Source organism: Ambystoma mexicanum, chromosome 8 (assembly GCF_040938575.1).
Source record: "Ambystoma mexicanum isolate Mex_15411 chromosome 8, UKY_AmexF1_1, whole genome shotgun sequence".
In the NCBI taxonomy this organism is placed as follows: Eukaryota; Metazoa; Chordata; class Amphibia; order Caudata; family Ambystomatidae; genus Ambystoma; species Ambystoma mexicanum.
In genome coordinates, this window is record NC_090929.1 from 1,582,458,606 (window position 1) to 1,582,478,507 (window position 19,902).

Here is a 19,902-nt window from a genome sequence, read left to right on the forward strand (position 1 = left end):
TTGGGGATAATTGAAAACAGCATGGGGACATTTTCTGGAGGTAATGTGAAACATCATGGAATTTGTTTGACATTGTGCAACTAGCAACATAATGCACTGGAGCCAAAGGCTTAGAACAATTGTCTGAAGTCAGATTGATAAAGCGTGCAATATTCTGTAGACAATGTGAAACTGGCATGAGATTCTCAGGAAAATGAGAAATTGGCATGATTATTTTCTGTTGGCAACTACATGAAACTGGCATGGCATAGCTAAATGTGAAATTGACATATTCAAGAGGCATGGTTAAATTAGCACCGTTATTTTCTGAGACAGTGTGAAATTGGTATAGGTGATTTCTATGTGCAATGTGAAATTAGTGTAAGCCACTTTTCTGGGGGCAACATGACATTAAATTGTAATTTATTGGACACAGGGGAATGGTGTAGGATATTTTTGTATAACAGTTTCAGTGATGTAGCATACATGTTTCCTTACATTTCATCCCGTATTTCTATTGAGTGACTTATTCTGTGATGGGAAAATGCATGATTTTATCCTGCAGAGAAGTCCTACTGTGTACAAGAGGAGACCTTGACTCTGAGGTATCTGAACGGTACATTTGTTCCACATTAGGACCACTTTTAAATAGTGTGGTAAAATGTGCTGTAAAATGCAATTCTTTGACCCATAATTTTCCCGATGTGCTTAGGGTGTAAACACCCCTAATTCTCCTATGGTTCTTTCACCTTTGTTCCTTGGTTCCCTATGATACTACTATTCATCAAAATCACGGTATTATACATTTTTACACTAATTTTCAATATTGTCATTCGACTTTTTTTTCAGGAGATCTTGACTGGATACCCGATTTGTTTGATTCATCTCTAAACTTGAAATTTTGGTACATGTAAATGTTATTCTATTCAAATTGTGTTAAAACCATGGAATGTATTCTCTAATTGGGTTGCTATACCGGTTTTGCTGCCCCTTTGGACACAACTGTACACATTACCTATCCTAAATTACCATTTTTTCGTTTATTATTTAATTTGACACAATTCTTATATTTTTTTATTTTTACAATATTTTTGTTTACTTTGAAATATATCTTTCAATTGTTATGTACTAGCCTCAGAGGAAGAGCAAGGATTGCTCGAAACACGTGTCAGGCTGTACTCCATCCAACCAAATAAATCTGCAACTTAAGCAGTGTTTATTGTCTTTGTGTTGGCGCAGTCAGACTGCAAACACTTCCAATTAGTAAATTGAGTTCACCACATTTATCCACGTATGTTGTGAGGCACTTTTTCAGTCATGGATAACAGGACTGCATTGTCTGTGTAAAATAAAGCAGGGAATCTGTTCAGACCCAACATGGGGGAATCCATGTTGTCCTTTAACAGGGCTGCTATTATTTCCTCCATATATGTGCAGAAAAGTAAAGGTGCAAGGACGCAGCCCTGTCTCACACCCCTTTGTACCGGAAAGTGGGCGTGGTCTCGCCATGCCGTATCTGACCACGGCCCAATTATTACTGTATAGCTTATGGATCACAGCAGTCAGATGGGAGGAGGCTTTTCTTTCCTGATGGACCAAACACAGTTTATCTCTAGGGACTGCATCATACCCGGTCCTCAGGTCCACAAAGAAGGCATATAAATTCATAGTATTGCTTATAGTTGTCCTGCACCTGGTTTACAAAGGCTTGTTGTACTCTTATAAAACCTTAATGAATTTGGGAGTATCCTTCTTGCGTCCTGGGAATTGCTATATCGTGGTTTCACTGCAACATTCTGGCCCGTCCTTAATTCACAATAACCTTTGCTGTGGTTTCCAGCTTCTTCCTGAGCAGTGCACGGATCTGTATTTATGTGATTTCCACATTTTTAGTTCCTGTGAAGCCTTGAGGCCTTTCGTTAAATTAGAAGCATGTTGTAGCTTCCATTTTGGAAAAGATGGCTGCCCATTACTGTTGCGTTTCTATGTTAGTGAGCTATATTCGCGGGTCGTTCCTGTTGCATTCAGCCTATACATTGCTTATGTTAGTATTCTTCATGTCTTATGGATGATATGTTAATACTCTTCATATGTAAGTGCATATGTTACCTAGTGTCCGCGTTCTTCATGATGAATTCACATTTGCTTTGTGTCTAATGCATGCACGTGTATTGTCACAAAGTTAGTTTGGTGACTCATGCCATCTTCAGCTTAGATCGTGTCCATCTCCTGCTGTACCTGCCTGGGATAAGGGTGGTACAGTTGTCTTAGTAAGTAATGTTTCTCACCTGTGTGGTATTGAGCTGAGGGAGGGGCAGAAGGCATGGATGATGTATACTAGTAAATTAAAATGCAAATTAAATCATTTGCATTCCAATTTCCAATGTGTTATTCAATTTCTGTCCATATTGGAATGTGTATTATACAGTTCACAAAATCCTCAGTTGTAAGCCGTCCTTTGACGCAGACAGCCATATATATAATGTATAAAATGTACTCAAAACCTGTCCTTCCACAGAGAAATGTAACTACCAAAATACAGTCTTGATTTGCGAAACTAATCAAAGTAAAACCAAATGGGATGCATGAAACAAAGTTTATTATCCATGGCTGAAGTGTTAGTCAAGCAATTATCAAAGGAGCGAGGTCCAGAGCTTGTGTTCAGTCAGGTCATCTTCAGGGGCCAATCTCTGTGGTTAAAAACCACTGTAAACATGTATGACTTTAACTACAAGTGTATAGCGTTACATAAAAAGAATACTGTTGCTGGATCATCAGACAAAGGAACACAGTTTGACTTTATTGCAAAAAAAGACATGCCTGTAAATCATAAAGCGAACCTTTAAGCATTATAATAATACTCAGAATGAAACATTCTTACAGAGATTATAGCAGTTTCGAATCTGACTAAACCACCTTCCAAAACTATCATTTGAAATATATAATATAAATACAATTTTCTTACCAAACGTAAAACTCCAGGTAAAATTAAAGAAGAAAGGAAAAAGGGAATAGAGAGTAAAAGGCAACTACCTCATCAAAAACCTTCTTAAAATCCACCATCAGATGAGGCCAAGAGGTTGCCCAAGAGCCAAAGGAGTAGCAAGAGTTGCATGGAAACAGCACATAAACACAACAAGAGGACATGAATGCACCATAGGACATGGATGATGGTGTGACACGCCACACAGAAGACTGTGATGTCGCAATGTTGCAACAGTACTGCACAGAATGCAACACACGAATGAACAAAAATAATAGCAGCCATAGACTCAATGTGAGAACATCGAAAGTGGAAAATATAGGAGAATACTTTCCATTAAAAAAGGATGTATAATTAACATGAAAAAGAATGGAGATACAATGTAAGAATGAAGATATACATAACAGGTAACGAATGGATGATAACAATTACAAGTGAAAATAAGAATAAAAAATACAAACTGAAATATATATAGAGAGATCAAGAATAATAATAGCAGAGGATACAAAATACAATACCTACTTACAAACAAGTCAAAGAAAATAAAACACAATCAAATAAGACATGTACAAAATACCAAAATATGCAATTAAATGTGCAATAATATCAATGCCATTAATTTTGTATACAACATAAATTGTCAATACTCAAGATTCAAATATACCATAATGAATGGTGATCTTTATTTAATTCTATAGGGCATATGGAAGGCAAAGTTTCAATTCAGTAAGATTCTATCTGTAAAAAGACAAGTTGCAGTGTTGCCTCATCGTAAATGTGATCTCACTATTAACAAAATGTTAGATCATTTGCATTTTTCAGACTTAATTTAGTTATAATGCCTAATAGCTCAATGTATGATTTAATGTATGTAATGATCTTTGTTTTCAATAAAATCAAACTACACCTTTGTGTGAGGATCGAACTAAGGGTCTTCTTGTTAAGAAACGCGATATATGTATTTATATATCCGAGGCAAACGGTGGGAACACCTAATAACTTACTGACACCTGGGGTAATGTAATCAATGAAAAAAAGAAAAAAACGCACAAATTGGTGTCACATACGAAATAATTTGGAAAACACTTAGCAAATCCCAGACATTCATTTTCAGAGCGGAAGACTTTAAAAAGTAATTATGGAGAGCAGAAGGAGCCATTGAAGTACATGACCCCCTAGAAAGCAATACACGTTGTCCTTTTTTTCTGATCGAATAGGCGATGAAAAGGTGTATTCTACACATGTGAAAGCCTTGGCATTTTGCACACGGGCAGACGTTCATAGAGGTGATTACCATAGAAAGGGGAGAATTGATTAGGGGACTAGCCACTATTGCATAGTTGGGAATTTTTGTGAGAATTTACTGTAGATTTTCTAAAGTAGTTAACTACACTTCTGACTTTAGTCTAGGTCTTCATACAAATTCATTCGTCTTTTCGAATGTTCTTCTGAATATGTACCACTTCTTCAAATAATTAAGTGTTTGGTTTGCATTGTCTTTGGGGTCCAGGACGAAGATCTTGGGTTTTGATATGTAGAGCTTTCGGGTGTTACTGCTTATTGCAGAGGGTCATTTAATGCGTGCAGTGTGAGAGAGCCATTTCACTTGGTGAATTGCAAGGTGGAAATGGGTGCCATGTCGTTGCTCCCCAATAAAGACCTGACTCTACCAGTTCATCTCTGGGTCATTTTTACACCCTGCTTGTCTCAAATGCTAGGAAACCTGTGAATAGTTGGAAAGTCACAGGAATATATATAACAGTCATTGGAAGAATGTTGAGTTGAGAGCTCTCAGTACATTCTGGGGGATTTAAACAGAAATGTTAAGCATGAGAGGCATTACTGGAAGCCCTAGTGGATAGCACGGGGGACTACTCTGTTTGGGGCATTCGTTCTCCTAGATGTTGTTGACTAACGCTGCCTCTGATGGCAGTGTATGGCACAAGATGCTGTGATCCACTGTATCAAAGTGACATGGCAAGCACGTCATGCAAATGGGGCATTCCCCCTTTATTGTACCTCTTCTAATTTAATTAGATAGCTCCATCGTTGCACTAGATCACTTTCTCAGACTGCATGCCAGATTATTCTAACCCCAAATCTCAGATTTCCGTTCCTAACAAACAACCTCTGTCCAGCCATGGTGTACAATCTGCACGAGAACTCCTGCTTGAGGATTCTCTATATGGACACAGCATTACGCACATCTCGTCCACTACAATGCACCACACAACCCCACTATAGCCATGCCCATGGAAAAGTACTTAGTAATGAAGTGGCAACATAACACAGCCCAGCATTAGGTTACATTGGAGCTAGATGCAGCAAGTGTCAGTTACTTTATTTATGTGGATTCCTTTTCCTTAGGGGTTGCAATCATGCATCCAGAGGGTAATGTTCTTCCTTTGCCTGTCTGACTGTGACATCATTTGCATGTGTTAGTTTATTGGCCAGCTTTAGGTAACTGCAGTCTGATATTCTTCCCTGTAGTGGGCAGAGATGTCCCCAATTATATCAGGTAACCTTAGAAGGTACAAGCTCACTGACAGAAATGAGGGCAATTTGGAGTTGAAAACTCTGACTTTTGGTTCTGACAGGATTCTGTTCTGTGATGGGAAGAGCAAATGTGGCAGAAGGAGCATACATTTGTGTCCAAGGTGACAGAAGGTTGTCCAATTCCGAGTCTTGAAGGTCAGAATCCTAACAGGTTTTCAGGATACTCCTCATTAATATTCACAAGGAAAATGGCCATACGTTTAGAATCATTGTATTCAAAGGTATCTCATGAATGTTAATGAGGGGTATCTTGAAAACCTGACACCGATCTTGCCCTCGAGGCCTGGAGTTGGACAAACCTGGAGTAGTCCCACTACTAGGACCCTGGCGTTTTAAATTCCTAAAAGACAGGGTTGTCCTTCCTCAAACGTATAAGTAGGGTGAACTCAGTGAGCTGAGTCCTTTAAGACGTGGAAGCAGTACTTAGAGGTGGCTGGGGATGCAGAAGTTACTCAAACATCAATAATCAAAACGAATCAGGAAGTTGGGAAAATATTGGTTCTGTTTTAATATCAATTGTCTAAAACAGGGAGTACAACGGCCATCAATCGAGGTCCCACAGCACAGTCTCAAAATATTTTAGAAAAAACATATCTTTTATGGCAAAAACTCATCATCACTGACATCATACTAGGTGGCAAACTACAGAAACCTACAAGTAACAGCGATTGGCTGTTAGAGGAACATCTAGGTATACGTTTTATATAGCCGGGGGCTGTGATTGGGTGTCTAAGTCAGAGGGCAACTAAGCTCATCCAAAGTGAACAGTCATCTTCATCATCATAAAATACACACCCATTGATTGGCTACACAAACTATAGGGCCCTTTATTGCGTGGCCCTCTACAATTGGTTGGCACACTTGTACCCTTCTGGAATATTCCACACGTTTGCAGAATGCAGGCTAACATCCCAGGTGCATGGAGGGTTGGCGTGGTCTTCGCCTCCCCACCAATTAGCTCAACATCTAGCATCACTCCTACAGTCTGCCAGTCAATTAAGTCTTTAAACTCGGCCTTGCTGCAGCTGTCTGTGCCTGAGAAATAAAGGGAGTGTGGCATCGTTCTGTCTTCTGGTTTCAGAGTAGATTGACCCAAGCTATTTCGGTCTCGATATGTGACTGGAGACCACTCTTTTGAGCCGTTTGCTGCATTTAACTCTATAAAATGATTAAATCTTGACGCCTTCAGTTTTTTTTTCATTCGGGTTCAAACACAAGTTTGTTCTTTTCTCACATACGTTGTAGCTTTTTGACAGGCACCCAACTCACTGTGGCCTGGTCTTCTTGGTGCTGTGCCAGCCAAGCCTTTCTCAACTTCTCCCTTCGCCATTAGTTTAATTTCAACTGCGCCACACTCAAATCTTTTTCCAATGGGATTTCAAGCCTTGCTAAAGTGCATTGTGGAATATCCAGGTTCTGTACATTCCTATATGTATATATTGGTGCATCGCCACAATCTAATTCACTATGTAGCCAGCCTTATGAATTCTTTCCCTACTTGTGTTTCAACATCTGTACAGGTATGAAATGAAATGAAATGACTTTGCATTTTCTTCAGTGCTTCTTTAACTTCGGTACTTCATCTTCAGTTTATATAGCATGTCTATATTTTCTTATCAAGGTGCGTCAGTTCTTACTTCGTATGATGTCACCAGTCTCTTCTTCTGTTCACAGGCACACTTCTTCTGGCACTCCGGCTAGCAAAGCATTATTTCTCTGTATATGCATGTAGGGTTGTCTCAATGGATACATCGTCTTGACGATTCTTTGTGGTACAGGTATCCTCTCTGGCACTGCTTGTGTAACGATTTCTGGTTCCCAACATATAAGCATCATGGGGGCGGAGCTTTTGAACTGGGTACTTGGCTCCACCTCTACAAGGGAGACACCCAACTTCTAATTTCAGGGTTGTGGCTGCTGCACATCTATGTCTCACTGGTCAACTTGGCTGACCTTCACGAGGTGGATGTTGGTACAGGTGGTTAGGTAGATCCACTGACTCCCTATCGATAAAGAAATGATATCTGTGAGGACATCGACTTACTTCCACAATGCTCTCTTCCAAAATACTCTCCTTCTAGAGCCTTCTGCTCAGCCTCCTCCAACTCTCTGCAGGTGAGCTGTTTCTCCAAACAGAGATTTGGGGGTAGATCCTTATCCTCTGCAGCTGCCTCCATCTGGAACAGTCTACCTACCTCTGTTCGTCTTGAGCCGGACCTACTTAAATTCCGGAAACTCCTCAAGTTGTACCTCTTCTCTTCCTCTTCCTCTCGCCTTCTCCGCTGCTAACCTCCTTTCCCTTCGCTTCTTTCCCTTTTTCCTTCTCTTATGCAACCTGCACAGCTAGCTGACTGGTCGCCTGGTGCACCTACAGAGCCCCACAGATCCACCTAAAGAGCCCCACAGGTCCCAGACTCCCCCACCAGTCCTGCACTTGGCTCCGGGGCCTCTGCAACCTGCTTTGCACTACTGCATTATGCTCCATGAGAGTGGCAACCACTCTGCACTTAACCAGGTCCCTGCTGGACTGGGCGCACCTGACCCCATCCCCCTCCACCCTCCTGTTCTGCACACTTGCACGACCTTGACCTTGATTGTTCTAGGCCTTGCAAGTCTGTCTATCCGGTCCTCCCTCTGTCTCCCATCCCTAGCTTGATCGTGCTTGAAATTCTCATGCATAGGTGCATTGGATGACCAACTACCAAGCAGTCTGAAATGTCGCCAGGCCAGTACTGTAGTTTATTGATCTGTATGCTTCTCCCTCTCTGCCCCCCCTTTCCTCCTTTTTTTCAAGCACTTACTAGTAGATATGCCTATGGCCTAGTATACTAGCTTTTGTTGTTAGATCATTTGGAAGGCCTAAGAATGACAACTCTATTCCCTATTTCCCGTCCCACCTTGTAGCCCTTTGAATCTCTTCACTTGTATATAAGCGCTGTACAAATAAACAACTACAATCACAATTACAATTACAATGAAGGCGGAGTAGTGTCTTAAGTCTCATAGTCTATTCAGGGGGATTCCAACTTGCCCACAGCCCAAATATGTATTATTTCAGCAGAAAATTGGGCTGGGTTTCTATTGGGAAGTTCTATGATGTGGTATGTAGCCTTGGGATTGGAGGTTCACGAACACCAGATCTGGTTGTTGCCATATGGCTATGTGAGTTTTGGTAGCTGCCTATTACCTTTGCCTCTCCGGAGTGTCCTACAGGCACCGAGATTGAGAATGCACATCACATGTGTCGTACTGTCGGAGCACTGGAGATTGGCACATGAGTATGCTGCTGCATAGCCATTTGCAGGAGCCGGCAGAGTCCTACAAAGTGTCTCTCATGGCTGGGAATGATTGTTTAAGAAACCCTCTTTTTTAAGGGACCTTTCCTGGTTGGTGATCCAAGTGGTGTGTGTTTCCCAGGGTTCCATGTGATTTTGACAACAGTAATTACTTCGAAGTAATTTATTTCAAAGTAATTGCTGTCATGAAAACCAGGGGATACCGTTTCCCAGCTTTAATAATATTTACAGCTAATGTCGTATCTTGCACCAGATTATTCACCCAGAGCAGGTTGCAATTATCACAGTAAGGGCCTAATTCACAGAAGCAAATTATAATGGAAAAAACCCCATAGGAAAACCTTCTATGAATTAGGCCCTAACTCTCTCAGATTTCAACTCCTAATGGAAAACCACTGGCCAGATGTATGCACACTAACATTCTCCACATAGATGACACGTCAAACACATGCAATCCACTACACTGCACACCACATCCCGACCACATCTACACCAGTGGGACAGTCATTATCCAGATAATTGTCCTGGTATCATAGCAAAGTGGGGGTGGGGCAGTTATGGCACCTCAAATGCATGGGAGTTGTCTAGCCCAAAGATACCAGGTTCTCACGATGTGAATGTGTCAACGAATCAAAACAAGCAGCTCACCTTTCCCCCATTCCTGCTAACCCCTCCATCAATCTCCTTGCAGGGAACTTCATCAAGAGGCCGCTTATATGTGGTGTGCGATGTGATTTAGGTGGTCTGACCAGTGAGTTTATGCAGGGTCGGTATCAGGTAATAATGTCCCCATACATAATGTCGCTGGGAAAAGCCATTGGCGGATTAGTATATGGGGACATTATATATGGGGACAGGTGGCAGGGAAGTCCACAGGTCCCCTTGTAAAAAAATTAGAATTCAGGGGTTACGGTGGTGTTCCCCGCATGTTCAATGTAATAATGTCTCAGCAAAAAACAGTGACATTTTTGTCAAGAGACATTTTTGCGGGGACATTATCACATGGAACTGCAGGGTCTGGTCAATAAACCATAGAAGAGAGAGTTACTGATGAGGGAATCTACCAACTGGGCAGTTATGATTATAACTGATATTGCAACATGGTAGCTTACCCTGGCCTGGGGGTTTTGCCAGGGTAGACAACTTTTCTATGGGAAGATGTTGAAGGTAGCAGGTGTGGAGAGTTGAGGGTTTGGTGTGGCGGAAGTGGTGCAATATGTTGAGACATATGCTAATACTACTTAGATGTGTCTCCTATTTTTTGGATCTATGAAATGCTTTTGCAGAGCCCTTAGTTTGGGAACTCTGCTTTTCTTTGCATGTGAGTACTATAAAAAACATTGCACCATGTTGATCTGTTTTCTGAGTGAGATGGGGATGGATGTGAGTTTGCTGGAGTAAAATGCTTGCTTGGCTTAGAAGATTGCCCTGTGGTAAACAGTATTTTTAGATTGAGTCTTAATATTGGGGTCTCAGGGCTTCTTGAAGATGATCCCAGTTGCTGGAGTCCAGATTAGCAAAAGCGAGCCAAAAAGTCAGTAATCTGATGTTTGCACTATGTTTGCATAGTGGTGTGAAAAAGAAACAGGTTGCAAGTCACATCTTTTTCTTGGGAAAAGTTGAGCAGAATTTATGTTTGTGTTCCTCATTCTGTAAATTGAAAAACATGACAACCTAGTTTATGTTTGGGTTCAAACTGGTATGTCATAGGAACCTGGATAAATCCTGAGCAAACCCGCTATGCTCTGTGCTCTATTACACTAGCAACACGTCCATCACCATTTCACTGCATTCCAAACATTGTCACCCAAAACATGGAATGCAGCAAACCCCTTGTTACTTTATTGCTTAATGCAAAAGCAGCTAAACTAATGCTCGCTGCACATTCCTCAGTTGTCAACAGTGGTGCAAACAATCAACCTGGCCCCAGTCATTGGCTTCCATTGAGGTGAAACATACTTTTATTGTGGTGGCAAATATGTGGTTCTGACCCCCTGATTTGGTCTGTCCAACAAAGTCAGCTATGCCTTACATTGGTACTGGGGACGGTCTGCATGATCCCATGACAACTCATACGCAGCAGGTTATTTTGTTGCTTATCTGCCCTGTGCACGTGGTCCCCAACACTTCCCTCTCTCGGGCAAATCGTATATATGAAACTAGCAGTTGTATCCGTGCTTCGCACGGTAAATCCTACTAAAAACAAACAAACACATATTTACAATGTCTACACCATGGAACCTTCCCACATGCCAAATGTCAGGTTTGTAGCATGTTGGGAAGTATGTTGCACATTTCAAACATACAACCACAGATATCCACACATTTCCCACAATAAAAACATTAGACGAAGGTATATTTATATTTTAAAACTTTTTACATTGTCTACACCATGGAACCTGCCCACATGCCAAATGTCAGGTTTGTAGCATGTTGGGAAGTAAGCTCAAACACGCACACATATCCACAAATGTCCCTTTTATACAGAGAGATGAGATCATGCGCAGGGAAAGGAAATACTATCACCAGCCTTCAGGCATTTATTAAATGGCTGATGTTACATCCATTTTATCCACACCGCCAAACCCAAAACCTGTCAAGAGTCAGCATATATGTTTCAATGTTACAGGCATTTTAATTTTAGGGTGGTTTTCCCAGGACTGTCAGAGAATCAGGCCTCACGTGCCCCTGTCCTGATTCATTCTTAATTTTAAAAACATGTCCCGGTTTTAGGAAAGGGTTGGTGTCCACTATAGAGATTCAATAAATCATGGTGACATTAATTGATAATACACACTTTCTTGCTTTCAATTACCACATTTGCAACACACATTGGTAGGCTCGAACCCCCAAACGTTGACATCACTGTCACCTGCATTTATTGATTGCCCCACAGGAGTGGATAACAAACACTCATTACAAAGCCTGTAATAACAAGCAAACGCTCATTTGTTTTTAACATGCTTAGTGTCACAGCTGAGGCTGGGGGAGGGTTGGGGTCCTACTTTTATGTTTGTCGCCTGTCTGTTTTTTTTTTTATTTTCGAAGTCTAGGCACCATAATTATAGTGATCCAGGCATACAACTCTTTTAACACTGACATGGTTGTCAGCTATATAGCTATGTGGTTAGTCTTATGTTCCCAAAGCAGACTGAGGGGGAGAGAGAGAGAGAGAGAGAGAGAGAGAGAGAGAGAGAGAAAAAGAGAGAGAGAGAGAGAGAGAGAGAGAGAGAGAGATTGGCATCTTGTTTCAGCTAGCTTATTGATGTCATTCTCCCTTCTGTTCTGCTCAATTGATTGAGTTCTCCTCCATTGCATGCTATCCGTTCGCCATGCATGCCTCCTCAAGGCAAAGATGACACTTGTGGTTTTCCTTCCCTCCCTAGTAATCAGCTGATTGCCCGGGCTGACCTTTTGCATATACCATAATGGCATCAAGTGTGGTATGTATGTTTTCCTTACATAGGAGTGTGGGTCCTTCTGGATTACACTCTGAGTTGTATTCAATGCCACATGATGCTATTTACGTTTCTTCTGCTCCTATTGCCGTTTCCAATTTAATGTGTTCACTGACTGATGGGTGCCCTTCCCTGAATTTCGCTTGGACACTGGCACTGCCCTTTCTACCTCCCATAAGGCGAAGTCACCTCATTAGTATGCGTGGTTGTGACTGCGCTTGATCATGAGTTCACAATGAGTTCATGCATTTTTCTTTTCTTTCAACTCTGAAATTTTTATCTCAAATTCATATTTCATTCTCTAATAGGTCCATCGAATCTGATTAGAGATTAGAAATTGCATTTCGAATGCGAAGGGTTTATTTCAGAAGTGAAGCAGTCTTACTAAGTTTGCAGTTTGTGTGACCTTTTCAATGGGTTTGAGGATTGGCAGTAGCATTTACGAAATGTGTAAAGTTATTGACAATGTTAAAAATGCAATTTCACTTAACTGCTTCTGCAGAAATGTTCGGTAGAGATAAAGGGAGTTGCTGTCACTTTCTACCGTGTGTAAAAGGTTTATTATCTAATCGCCTTCATCATCATCATGAACCATTTAATGCAATAAAGCTAACAATTAGAAAAAATAAGCATTTCCTTCCAGGACATTAGACATTATAGCCAGAATGACGAGTAACTAGCACATGTTACTGCCCGGGTAACTTGTTGTTATGGATATTAGCACCCTGGGTTTGCATCCAGGGGTGCTAATGGGTCTTTATTTCTTTGAAAGAATGGGTCACGATGTGTGCGCCACCCATTCTTTCAAAGAAATACTATTCTAACATGGCTGCAATGGAAATGGAAGCGAGGCTCTGACCGGAGTCCCTCTTCCATTTCCATGGCATTCCACTTGAGAGGAGTGGCGTAGCAGTGCTGTGGTGTGGCAGCTTCATCAGGTAAGTGAGAGGGAGTGGGAGGGGTGGGGAGAGAAGTAAGGAAAGAGTGGGGAGGAAGAGAAAATGCTGGGGCATGCGCTGGCAGCTCCAAAGTTGTTCCAAGCACAGGCTTATACTGTGAGGTTCAGCCCATATCCCCTGCATTTGCCCATTTGCCCTTACTGCCAATTAGTCCTCTGCGCATGATCCTTCGCTGTGCTTTATTCCTTTCCAGGCAATGAATTGGCATGACAAAGTGATTTCAAATGGCAAACTTGGCCGCAGTTTTATTTCCATAACAACAGAATTATTTGTACACATCTGTAAACTTCAGTCTTCAAGTGTGGCGCTTGCTCCGTGTCGGATCTCACCTGCTTCCCCCTATACCTTTGTATAGTAGGCCCCCAACTCCCCCAACCTTTTGTAAGTGAGCCTATCCTGCCCCTGCAGGTGTCCGTGGGTGCGGAGAGCACCGTTTCTTTTTGGGGGAAGCTGAGCCTTAGTTGTTACCACCAGACGCCCCCGCCGTTAGGCCCCCAAGAGGCGCTGGTCCGGAAGAGCGAAGACCCATTCCGGTTTCCTTCTGGCTCATTCGGAGTCTATCATTTGTGCTTGGTCGCCCAAACACCGCCACGCCACTAGGTGGGTTACCGGCCACCGTGGCTCCCCTTCTTCCTGTCCCATTTTCACAACTCCAGCAATTTGGTACAAATGTTCCAGAAAAAGAGCTCCATTCTCATTGCAGACAGGTGCACCCTATCTTTCAGAAAGTTCTCAGGAGTTTTCCCGTTGATCAGGCCATGCCTGATTTGATGGAAGCCTTTGCCCCTGCAGAATTTTGCCACGGCCCCATTCAGTTTCTCCTTGATTTTTCGACTGCTGAATTGTTCTCGGCCCCTCTCCATTCTGCCCTGGGAATTACTTCTGACCACACGATCTCCACTTCGCCCAACTGTGCCGAGATCTCCTGCAATGAGCTTGTAATGTCCATCAACAAAACCCCCCTCCCCAGGCTGGTCAGGTCGTTCCCTCCCAAGTGTATCACCAGCACCTCAGGCTTCTGCTGCCTACCCAGCAATTTCCGCAACAGCCCCTTTAGCTGAGCCCACTTCATCCCCGGCACCCCGTGCCACTCAATCCTGAACTCGCCGGCTGTCAGCTCCTCCTGCTGCCGAGTCCAGCTCGCCTTTGCCCTTGAGACTAACGAGTGCCCCAATACCCACACGGTGCGCTTCCTCCTTCCTTGCACAGCTGGGAAATGAGAAGTGGAGGGAACGGCATGGTTAACTCACATATTTTCCAGCCAGATATATCTTTTGTAGCACCCCGAAGACCATCTCCCCAACCTCATGATGTCTTCCGCCCCCAAACCCCCAGCTGCCACGGAGGTGGCGGCCCCTATTCGAAATGAGTGTGTCCCAAACCGACCCTCGGTCAACCCTATCTTTGCCAGGCCTTGGCCCATCACTTTCTTAAACTGGAAGCGGCTTAGTGCGGACCCGTCCCTGTGCAAGAGCCACGGTGCATCTGCCTCTGACGGCTGCCGCTGCTGGAGGAAGTTGGCCACCGCCGCCACTGGGCATACTCTGCTTGTTTGGATGGCCTGCAGTGTTAATGCCGCCCCTTTCCCTTTCTGATCAGTCTTTGACCTTCTCACATAGATGACCACCTGGGAGCTGCTCACCTGAACGTCCCTCAACCGTAAAAACCTGCTCCCCTTGCCATCTTTATTCTCTGGCACCAGCTCGCTGACCCTGAGAGCCCCAAAGAATGCCACCGTAAAGGCAGTCGTGAACAGTACCCTCTCGGCCTCGCCGTTACACACAGTGTCCAGACATTTAATTAACCCATGTAGTTTTAAAATATCAATTGGCCGCCTCTCATCTGGTTTTGGTACAGTTTGCTTTGCCCAGCCTCTCATGGCCAGCGTGATGTAGTGTTCCTTGGTGGGGTCCTTCTCCCCCTTAAGCTTGGCATAATGCGCTATGGCCGCCAAGTGGTACAATACCGGGTTCTCCCCCTGATCGCCTGGCAGCACCTCTTCTCAGAATTGCGTAAAACATTCCCAACATGCCCTGTACCTCTTAGCTGTACCTGGCGCCAGTGCTGTCTCTACCAAGGAGCTCAGATCACCTCAATCATCCCCCACCACTGATCCTGGAAAATGGCCATTTCCTTCCTTGCTTCGGGGCAGCTTTCCCGGAACCTGTCCCACTGTAAACGAGACAGAGAATCAGCTGCCATATTTTTTATACCGGGAATTTGCCGTGCCCTGACTTCAATGTTCAAACTTAACAGACTTTTGGTGAGTTCCCTGAGTAGCCTTAGCACCCTCAGATTGCTAGAGGACCCCGTGTTGATAATCTGGACCAGTGCCAAATTATCCGACCATAAGGCAACTTTTTTGTTCTCTAGGAGTCCCCCCACAACTTGAATGCCAATACTATGGGAAATAGCTCCAACAGCGTAATGTCCTTTGTGACACCTTCCCTGTGCCATTCCAGTGGCCATGCTTTGCCACACCACCTGTCCCCCAGGATTGCACCAAAACCCAGGGACCCAGAGGAATTGGTAAAACGTTTGAGCCTCTGACTGCTAGCCCAGTGCGCCCTCCAGATTGCCACCCCATTGGACTTTTTTAGGAAGGTGTCCCACATCCTGAGATCCTCCTTCACCTCCGTTCCCAACCGGATATGCTGAGAGGGGTGTTGCAAACCTACTGTTTTCAGCTCCACACTTCTGGCAAATGCCCTGCCCAATGGTATTACTCTCCCTGCAAAATTGAGGTTTCCCGCCAGCGACTGCAACTCCCGCAGGGTTGCTTTGTTTTTTCCCAACAGGCCTCGTATCATGACCTGTAGTTTCTGTACCTTGTCCTGTGGGAGCCTACACTCGCCCTTTATTGAATCAATCTCAATCCCAAGAAATGTCAATGTAGTGGCTGGACCCAAGGTCTTCCCTGGCGCCAACTGCACCCCCAAATCTCCCATCATCCCCTGAAACTCCTCCATCAGGGCCCTGCATTCCTCCGTCCCCTTCCTACCAATGAAGAGGAAATCATCCAGGTAATGCAAAATTTCCCCCTCCTTCGTTTTTAGCCCTACTGTAAATTCCAAGAAGGTGCTGAACGCCTCAAAATAAGCGCATGAAATAGCGCAGCCCATTGGCAGACACCTGTCATAATAGTAGTCGTTGCCCACCTTGCAAATGGTAACTGTCCTTGTGGATTGGTAACAATCGAAATGCTGACTCTATGTCTGCTTTCCCCAACAGAGCCCCCCCTCCAACCACTTTCACCATTTGCACCGCATCCTCCAGTGAGGCATACTGCACCCTGCACAATTCTTCAGGTATGTCATCATTCACTGACTGACCCTCGGGGAAGAAAAGGTGGTGGATCAGGCGGAACTGGCCATCTTCCTTCTTTCGTACAAACCCTAGTGGAGATACCACCACGTTGTCCATGGGTGGAGCAGGGAATGGGCCTGCCACTCTTCCTAGACTCACTGCCTTTTCCACCTTCCTCTGCACCACCTCTGGTTTCTCCAAAGCTGACCGTAGTTTGGCCGCCTCTTTCCCCCTCTGGCTACCTGCCCCAGGGATCTGAAAACCCCACCTGAACCCTTGCCACAGCAACTTTGCATCAACCTTATTGTGATATATATTCAGAAAAGGAGTCATGGCAAGGAGGTTAACCGGCGTGGGTAAGTTCCATTTAATCACAATTTTGTCATTCACAGTTTCCCCCACATTGCATTGCTTTGCCGGTACTTCAATCACTATTTGCTTTCTCTTTTGGTTTGCTACTGTCTTTGTGTTTGGCCTCGCCTGGGGCGGATCTGCGAGGACCGGCCCCGCCTCCCCTTTGGTGCTTGTACCGGCATGCTTTGCCATATGAACAGTATCCCTCTGCAAACCTCGCGCAGTTCTCTTGCTCCCCCTGGTGGGCTGCTGCCTGATACACCCAGGAGGAGGGCCCGCGAAAGGACACCCTCCCCCGCTGTGTGTAACCCCTTCTGCCCCTCCCTGCCCGGGACCTCTCCCCTTGTGGCTTGTCCTCTGGCTCCCTGGAGGGTACTACTTTGTCGATGTATCCCCCGACATCCAACTCGTCCCATGACATTGCAGGCCATATTTGCATCTTTAGCCTGAAACCCTGGTCATAGTCCAACCACCCCTCGCCGCCATATTTCTGATACAAGTCATGCACATACTGCTCATAAGCTATCATTGCTAGCGCATCCTGTGGATACCTTTCCAACATCACTGACATGTACATCCTATATGCTTTGAGCCAATTGTTAATGGAGTGCTCCACCTTGGTGCTCTCCCTGTCCCTCTTCTCCTTTTCCTTCTCGGACAGTTCTTTCAGCCCTCCTCTCATGGGCACAATCCCCAATAAGTCGAAGATTTCTATAAATTCTTTCCTCCACAACCTCTCTTTGATCACCCATGGGATATGCCATACCAAAGAATTCACTGTTGCCCGCATTGGAGCAAACCCTGGTATTGGTCTACCATACTGAGTTGCCTGTCCCCAAACTCCCCCTGTACCAAAGCTGCTCGGGCCTGCTGCTGGAAGCTGCGCTGTGCCCTGAACCCCTGACAAGACTGCCCCAGGCCCCAGCTCCCATCCACTCTGGCCCACTTGCACACTTGCTGGTGCCACTGGAACCGGTATTTGAGCTATCCCAATGGTGTTAATCGCCCCTGGCCCTTGACTCCACCACTCCTGTCCCCTTGGCGCCCCTGCTGCAGCAGCCTTCTGCGATTGTTGACTGCCCCCCCCAGGTGGACCCAGCTAGGCAGGCCGACTGATAGAAATCCCCGGATGGGATCTCGCTCTTCTGAGGCAACTGACTTACCCCCCTACTTGGGACCATACCTGACCCCCGTTTCCGCCCAGTGTCCCCCCAAAGCCCTGGGCTGTCCCGTGCTGAGTCAATGCTCCCGCACTATTCACCATCCCTTCCATCACACTGGCATTAAATACATTTGGCACTTGCCCATTTTTTCCCCATGCTTGCATGCATTCCATCACCATACCTTCCACCATCTCCAGGGATGTGGTTCCTTCCCCAGCTACATCCACCGTTCTGGTCGCAGGAGTGCTGGGTGGGCTCACACGGTTCCCTGGAGCCTCAGCAGGTGTAGGAGCCGTTAAGGCCACATCCTCCTGTGCCCTCCCCTTCTGTCGTGGCCTCTTGGTGCTGCTGGCTTGCTCCTTGTTTGCGTTGGCCTTCGCCGTCAATGTCCTCTTTCTTTTCTTCACCTGGGCTTCTTCTTCCTCGTCCTCTTCCACACTGTGAATCTCGACCTCCACCACTGTTGCCTCACTGGCGCTGTCCTGAAACAAGAGTGGTGAGTTCTCTACCACCTGGCTGTGTCCAAGCCGTTCCTGGCCAGGTTGGGCCACCATTGTCATCATCCAATCTGGCCCATGAGTAGCTGCTGCTACCCTGGCCATCTCCAAAAATGCTGCCAGCTCCATTGCTTGTGTATACACTGCTGGGCCAACTGCCCATTCCTTTTCCCCTTTGGGACGTCTGTTGTGGTTCCCTGTGGCTCACTGTCTTATCTTTGCCCCTTAGCGCCCTTCCGCTGGCTGCCTGCTTGCCACAGGCCTTATTTTGCCTCCTTAGTCTCCTGCCCACTGTTCCAGAAAAGCAGGTCTGGCCCTCAGAGTTAACACGTCAGGCAAGTTATGTGGGGTGTGCCGGCGGCCGCCTGCCTGCTCGCTCCTTCCCTCTACTGCTTTCCTTGTGGCCTGGTGTAGCACGGGCTTGTGTGCGGCTCGACCTACTGACACCCGCTCCGGGCGTACAGGTCCGTCCGGTGGGGGCCGCAGCTACAAATATTTGTGCCGCCGGTGTCCGCAGTACGAGACAAGGCTGTCCGCTTGCGGAAGCCCGCTTTGTTGTCCGTGGCAGCAGACGAGTGTGCCGGCACCTGCGGCCGGGATCCCTCAGCGGCCCGCCTGCTCAAGTCTGCTCAGGCAGTCCAGGCCTCCGTACAGGGCTGCGGCCTCAAACAGTGCCAGCACTTGCGGTCTGGGTCCTCTCACTGCTCCGCCGGTGCGATGCTCACTCAGGCCGTCCGGGCCTCTATCCGGGGCTGTGGCCTCCACACCGCACCTGCACCTCCTTTCCTCGCTGACGCTCTTCCTCAGCCGGCTCCCCGGTCGGGACCTCTGATTTGCTTCCGGTCTCGTGACAAGGCTCCCGGTTCTCGATGCCTTGATGCTGGACCTCGCTGCTCATGCTGGTCCTCTTCACCATTGGTGTGCTCTGCTCCTGACGCGCTCTGTCCAAGATTGACAGTTCTCCATCCAGCGAGATCCCTTCAGCTGCAACCACGAAATCCTCACGACGACCTTCCAAAATGAAATCCTTTCTTCGGCACGGCGAGTCAGCAGGGTCCCACTGCAGGAGCGAGATGTCTCTGCAGTCAGACCCTGCTGATTATAAGCGGCTCGCCCCTCCCCTTTCCTTTGTTTTGCCCTTCGCAGGCTTCAGGTGTTTTGGCGCCGTTCCGCTCCCGCACCCTCCCCTTTCCCAGTGGGAGGGGAACAGTTGTTTTGAGGACTCTGCAGCGGTTACCATGCTGCCTCCTCCATTTTCTTTGGGTCTTTTCCGTCGTCAACGGCATGTTCCGAGCAACCTGATTAGCTATGGCACCCCCCACCCCCAAGTGCTAATTCATATTACTATAAA